A 7535-nucleotide genomic window follows, 5' to 3' on the forward strand; every position below is an offset into this window, starting at 1 on the left:
CGAATCATATGAGATATGAAATGGTAAGGGTACCATGTTTATAAGTTTTCACAAGAAACAAATGCTCATTTTTCCCTTTTCAATTATCAAGAGTACGACGGGTTTGCGGCTCGTGAAGCTGTCTTTCTAAAATACAAGTTTATTTCTAGAAGACAGAGTGAGAGAAATTATTCAAGAGCCACAAAGAATGCCACAGAGAATGTTATGTCGCAAGAAACTGGTCTTTCTTGGCTACATGAGACGTTTTGTGTAAGACATTGTTTCTTCAAAACCTAGGAGGTTAAATTCGTCACTTGTTAAAAATGATGAATTCATGCTACTTTTAAGAAAGTAAAGAGCTTATAACTTACAAAAGAAATTGTTTTATTCAAGTTGATTACTTCTAGAAAGTAATGAACATATGACTTACATAAGAGTGTTTAAGTCACAACTCAATACAAGGCTTAGAGACATGAAAATGCGAAACAAAAGGGCTTGATTAGTGACAAAGGGTTTTGCACTAATAAGGAGAGATTTCAAAGCAAGATTGGTTGCAAAGGGTTTTGCACTAATTGAAATGCTTAAGTCTATTTGGATCTTCTTAGGGATTGTGTTTCATTATGAGGATACGCATACAGCATGTGAATCTAAAACCCACTTCTTCAAAAGAAGGAATGTATTCAATACATGTCATGAGTTTTATAGATTCTTGCAATCCTAAGATAATGTGCAACTTAAGAGATGGTCTTAAGTAGGACATCAATGAGTTAGAATCAATGTTTTGATCATGTTATAAAACTTTTCTCGATAAGTCGAGAAGTTGTGTTTATACATGGAGTTTAGTGGAAGTTACGGAAATTTTTATTAGTCTTATATGTGGATGACATATTGATCATTGCGAATGATTTAAGACTTTTGGAGTATTATAATACATCTCGAATATCCGGTTTTATGAAGATAAATCCACATGATATTAGCGTCAATAAGAAGTCTTATGTTGATAAGATTCATGACTAGTTCAATTAAATTGAACATATTTGATTGATCTCATTTGCTTCCGCTGCCGGATCAATTAAATGAGTAATGATGTATAACACTTCATATACTTTGAGTATGATGAGTTGTTTTCAAAATCGAATTTAAGTAATCTTTACCAAGTAAGTCATAAATATTACCCTTAAGTGCTTGCAGAAGCATTAAGGAAGTAAAGCAAAGTGTTTATGATGCAATTTTGTGTAAGGGTGTTACACAAGTGACAATTGACAATTGAGATTGCACATGGTTTCTGACAAAACCATAATCAAAACACATTAGGATGGTTAAGATACCATTGTGGCTATGTTAATTAAGAAGTAGGTTTTCTAGAATCGTTCTAGGCAATAAAGAACAATGAGAAATGTTTACAACGGAAATTCAGTACACTTGCAATCATGAGAGGTGCAAGAAGGATGAGTCCCGCACACTGTGAAAACAGTGGGAGCTATTCGAAGGCTAGAGGGCCTATGTCTTCATTGGATCTCGACACGTACTCAGAAAGTTTTGTAATGCAAATGTATACATTACAAAGGAAAACGAGTATGTAGTAAGGTTGAGTAAGGTACAAGAAGTTGATAAAACCTACTAACCAAAGCCTTCTCATAGGCTTAACATGATGAGTCATGTCATTTCAATTAAATTGAGATGAATAACTACATAAAAGATCAAATTAGATTATAGAATATGAAGTAGTAATCAAGCATTGACTATTCATATGTGATAATCGCATTTGTCGTTTGAGTTTTACTATAAAACTCTTTTATTATACTTTGTTACATCCAAACAGGTTGTAGAGACAACATTGAACCCCGTTAAAGTGAACCCGGATTAACATGGTATTCGCCCATAGTCACTTGTATGAGGTGACGTTTCGAAGTGACTAGAGTGTGATGTGATTGATGGCAAGTTCAAGTGCCATAGAGTCATGTGAGATGACTAGTCGATCACATAGGAAGACTGTTAGGAACACTTTGTCGGGCAGTGACCGCTTATAGAGTTCTGGCAAATTTATATAGCCTGGTCGTGGCGAGAGCTACTATAGTATTCTAATGAGTCGATTCTTTTGACTAAAGACTGTTCGCCTAAGATGGCACAGTTTCAGATTAACTTTGATTTGTGTTACTACGACCTTCGTAAATGGGGTCAAATGGGCATATTTTGGGTTATGATGGTTGTGGCTAGTCGAAGGGAATAAGTGAGATAAGAATTGTCCACCCCCTTGTCAGGGTTAAAACAATATCTCAGGGCCACTCGAGGAGTAATGAAATGGAAATGTGTGGCCACGCTCGGAAGGTATCTATGATAGATAAATCCGGTCAATCAGTTATTCTCCAGATCGAGGAAACCACTCTCGATATGATCACTTGCAAGTACGACCCGAAAGACACCTTGCATTGACTGGGAGATAGTAATAGGACAAGAGAATTGGTGACGTTCACTTGTCGAGGACAAGTGGGAGATTGTTGGGAAATGTGTCCTCAACAACAGTGCGATCACATGATTTAAATATCATTATTAAATCTCATTACAAGAATACAGAAGGGATGATACATAATATATATAGTCAACTGGTCCACACATATCGGTAATGATTGGCTGGCTAGAGTTTGACATTACTGTCGTGCGACGGTGGTGACCAGTTGATCCCTTGAGGTCACACCTAAAGGACGATTCCCTTAATTGAAAAGGTTAATTAATTGTATACCGATACAGATTAATTAATTCCTTAAAATTGAACAAATTATCATAAGAGAGAAAATGACATCTTATTCTAATGTGATTAAATGAGATTTTATTTAGTAAATTAAGAAGTTATATTACTAAAATTAATCGGTGTTTGCGAAACACGCGAGATGAGAATGATAAGTTAGTTATAATTACAAGATATTGTGAATTATACTAACTAGTAATTAAATGACCATTTTATGAGAAAATAATTTTATACTACTAGTCAATTGTTAAATGTGATTTATTTAATTTGTAAATGATATTTAATTTTTTAAATATGCATTTTAAATTAAAACATGACATAAGACATGTCACATGTCTCATGACATACAATTGTACAATTGACAAAAATAAAATGGACTCCATATTACACTACATAAACCGAAATTGGTGGACAAGGCTTTAGATTTTTTGTCTTGTTCATTTGTCTTATTCATTTGTCTATGACACTTGATAGTGACTTGACCATGACAAAGCCTTACACCTATTTGTCTTGTGAAGACAAAAAGAAAAATAATTATGGTCTATATTGTGATATGCCAACCGGTTTTGTAAAGATTAGAGTGAATATTATTCTCTTAATTTTTACTCATCATTCATTCTAATATTACATGCAAAAATTTCATGTATTTTTCCTCTCTTCTCTCTCTTTAATCTTCATCAAAAAGATGAGTTTTTGATTCAAATTTGTTCAAAAGGATTACTAAAATTATTAATGTAGTATATGAGTGTTAGTAATCAATTTTAAGGTAAACCACAATATAAATATCTAGTACATATTAGTTTGTGGGTTTAAGGGATAGTCTTGGGTGCTACTAATTGGAGGGCTTCTATTTTGAGGTCATGTATGTTCATCCAATATTGGAAAGCTCAAGAACTAAGAAGAAGGGGATCTTGTTGGTGCCCATTTGACCGAATTTCATATGGTGAGAAAATGATTTCTTCACTTATCTATTTTAGTTTGCATGCATAAGATTTGTTATTTATTTTATGACTAAATAAATTTGAAACATATAAGAATATTTTAAATAATGAGATATTGATTTCCAACATGTATTACTAGTACGCTAAACAATTAAATTATTTGAACTTACAAAGTATTTAAGGGACAAAACTCTTCAACCCAACTGCTACAATCACATATGAATTCAGCTGCCTTTTCACCAACAACGCGCGTGACAGAATCCATGAAAGTTACTGTAATCTTCTCTTCGGGATTTCGTACCCTTCTCGAAGCATATTTTAAACCTCTAGTTGGCCCACGTCTTTTGCGGCCAGGAAATAAGCTTCAAAACTCCGCCTGATCAGCCCTTCGTTACTCACGATATTTGAACTTAGGAATCTCGCTTGCTTTTAAAGTGTGTTGTTGAGATGACATTTTTGCTTTTGGCTACATAGAGAAAGTATATCACAAGTATATAACATAATATTACATAATCACAATGATATTAAAATGCCACTGTCCAATCAAGCTCTAGTAAGCTAAAGCTGGAACCTGAATCCTTGTCTGAGAACTCCTCGTCCTCTTCTTAAGTAACGGTCAATACAAAAGATATAAAGTTGGAAATGAAAACAAGTTGTGAGACATCTTAAATAAAGATGGTCTTCAGTAAAACTTACTTGATTATACTATTGAGAATTCTACACATAAGAACCAATACAAAAGGAAACTCTATCAAACTAGTTAATTTAGTCTAGACTGAGTTCAATCAAATTATGTAGAAAATTAACTAAGGACAACAGAAAGGCACGAACTTTACCAAAGAAACCCAATTTAGAAGCTCTCTAATGAATAGGAAGACGATAATTATGATAAGGAAAAATCCATAGCAGATATCTAAACAACTAAATCAAGTCTTCCTCAACTTTTCTTTTACAATTATCAAAAAATTGAAAACTGACAAATCCAGAACATCACTACACAATGTTGACTCAGAAATCAAAATTCACAATAGATTACAAATTACCGAACAATAAAATAAAGGGACAAAATTAATGGATAATAATGAACAATAAAAAAATGAAGTAACAATAAAAACATGGCGTCAATACACACCCATACGACCATACATAATCTCACAAGGAAAGCAATTAATCTTAATTAACTCATCTTTACTATCAACAAACACAAAGTTCCCAATAAAAACAAACCTTATTCAAACTCACAATGCACTAATAACTACTCTAACCCATAATTCAAACCAGTCATATTCAATTTGGGAATAAAATTAACAAATATGAAGAACTAATTACCTGCTTAGTTGATGCCTAGATTGACAAAGTTAAAATTCACCGTCAGTGATCCAATAAGTAAGATAGAAGAAAGAAATTAGGATTCTAGGTAACTGCTTTGTCGACCAAATTTTGGGTTTTAATTTTGTTTGTTTTTGTGAGGGAAATATTGGGAGTGAATTAGGAGAGGGTTTTAATTTTGTTTGGTTTTAATTTTTTTTTTTTGGGTAAATATTAGGAGGGAAGTAATGGAGGGTTTTAATTTTGTTTGCATTTTGGGGGAAATATTTGGAGGGAATTTTTAGCGCCTTTTAATTTTGGGTAAGGGCAACAATAGGGTGTATTTTGTAGTCCATGAAAACGTCAAAGGCAACAATTTTTATTGTCGTTGCCCAAATTTGTAATGTATAGGCGTCCAAAAATGATATTTGTTGCCCAATATAGTATTTGGGCGACGACAATGTCTTTTGTTGCACAAAATACATCTTTTAGTGACGAAAATTAGGTCGTTGCCCATATTAACATAATTGTGCGACAAGAAAATATTTTGTTGCCCATGCTAAGCAGTTTTGTCGCCCAAAATAATTTTTCTTGTAGTGTCCTAGCACAAACATCGTTCTTTTTTTATATCGCTTCCGCATTTGTATCATATGGTATTAAAGTTTCGGTTCTTGATTTCCCTAAATTTTGACGGTACAAGGTGTGTCAAACAAAGTTGTTATTTGAGTTTTTGATTGCGATTGCAGTTCAAGGGTTAAACTTGAGCAGATAGTTCGAGGGTTAATCGGTTTTGATTACTCATCTCATGAGCAGGTTCTAGTAACTTGTTATCCGAGGCGTGAAAACAACAAAATATTACTATTTATGTTTACTGTTCATCTGGAAAAAAAAATGTCTGGAGCTTTCTCGTTTGAAATCAGCTATGAGGAGAAGGTTAAGTTTTATCCAACATCGCCTCCTATTTTTGATAATTATAATGATGAGAAAACTGTTGAGGTCAATGATGAAGTTCTTCTCGTACAAGGAAGGTGGTGGGGTGGAAGGCACGAGTTGAGATGGTAGAAGAGGGTTATAAATGATTATAATGATTGCGAATTAATGAAGATTGAAGATGATGAGTTGAAGAATGGATTAATGGTCTACACACATATTAACTTCCTGTTCTTTGTCATCAATTATGTATCTGAATTTGCTAGGATTGTATTCGATCCCGGAGGAATCTAGGGTTCTAAGAATCATGACGATTATTTTGAAGAAAGGTAGTATGATACATATCCTGCAGTGTAAGCCACAGGGACAGACACAAATTGAACAAGCCCTGACAATAGAACAAGGACAATTTCAGGGAATGCAAAAAACTTTAAGATTTTTTTAAAAATAGTAAATGTCCTTAGAAAATTATGAAAATTGGTGACAATTTATTTAATATGGTAAACTAAAACTGAGCCGGAATTCAGAATTTTACAAACAATCTAAGTATTTTTAATAATTAGAAAGCCAGATTGAAATGTTGTGATTCTCAGACAATTTTCTCAGTATGACTATTGTGACTGTTCTTGTGATATTTTTTGATGTAAAAAGGGGATATAATTATCAAATTCACCCTCAAGCAAGCACAGAGGTTAAACGTAATAATTTCGGGTGCCTGAAATGAATTTACTCAAGCATGCACAGAGCAAACACAAGACAGGCAGACAATGCTCTTAAAACAGCTCAAGCAAGCACATACCTGTTCTAAGTAACACCACAGATCCTTAATCACCTTCTAAGCAAGCACAAGAAGATATTAAGTCTCACATAAAACTAAGATTCAGCAAAGTTAATAAGATTTGCAAATTTTGAGAGAAATCTCAAGGTTTTTCATTAATCAAAGTCTGAGTAAAACAGACTGAGAAATGGTCCTTATATAGGTCTTTCCTGTGAAGTCTCAGCACAAATAAACCCTAGATACCTCAATCTATGGGCTAGGATTAGTCTTAGGAAGCAAACAAGAACATTGGAAATATATTACAACGGATACAAAAGTAATTAAAGCAAACTAAACAAAAACAAAAGAGCTGCATGTATGATAGTGACATGCTGCTCATTGACTGCTGCATTTCTTTGGCTGATTATTGAAGGTCAAATGTCTTTGGCTTATGCATCAATTGTTACTCTAGGTGTTATCTGGTGAATGCTAAAATAGGTCAAGAGTCCTATGTTGAGAGTTTTTTCTCTTGTTTGGCCAAAAATGACAATTCTACTTTATCTGAATTACCCCTCCTACAACTTGCTTTTCAGTTTGATTTTCTGTGAAATGCCTTGTGAATTGAGCCGGACTCCTTAGGGTTAATTTAAATTTAGTTGAATAAAGATTCAGCTGGCCAAGGTGGCAGCTGGTGGTTAGCCTGAATCGTGTAGTTGTGGCCTGATGAATTTGGACTGCAGTTGAGGTTGCCTGAGTATTGTTGTTGTGATTGTTGTTGGCCTGGGTGTGGTTTGTTGGGGCTCATGTGGCCTGGATTGTGCTTGGTATTCCTAGTCCATGTCTTGGCAAGGTAAGGGCATAACTAGGTAGTCCC

Source organism: Silene latifolia, chromosome 9 (assembly GCF_048544455.1).
Source record: "Silene latifolia isolate original U9 population chromosome 9, ASM4854445v1, whole genome shotgun sequence".
NCBI classification, from domain to species: domain Eukaryota; kingdom Viridiplantae; phylum Streptophyta; class Magnoliopsida; order Caryophyllales; family Caryophyllaceae; genus Silene; species Silene latifolia.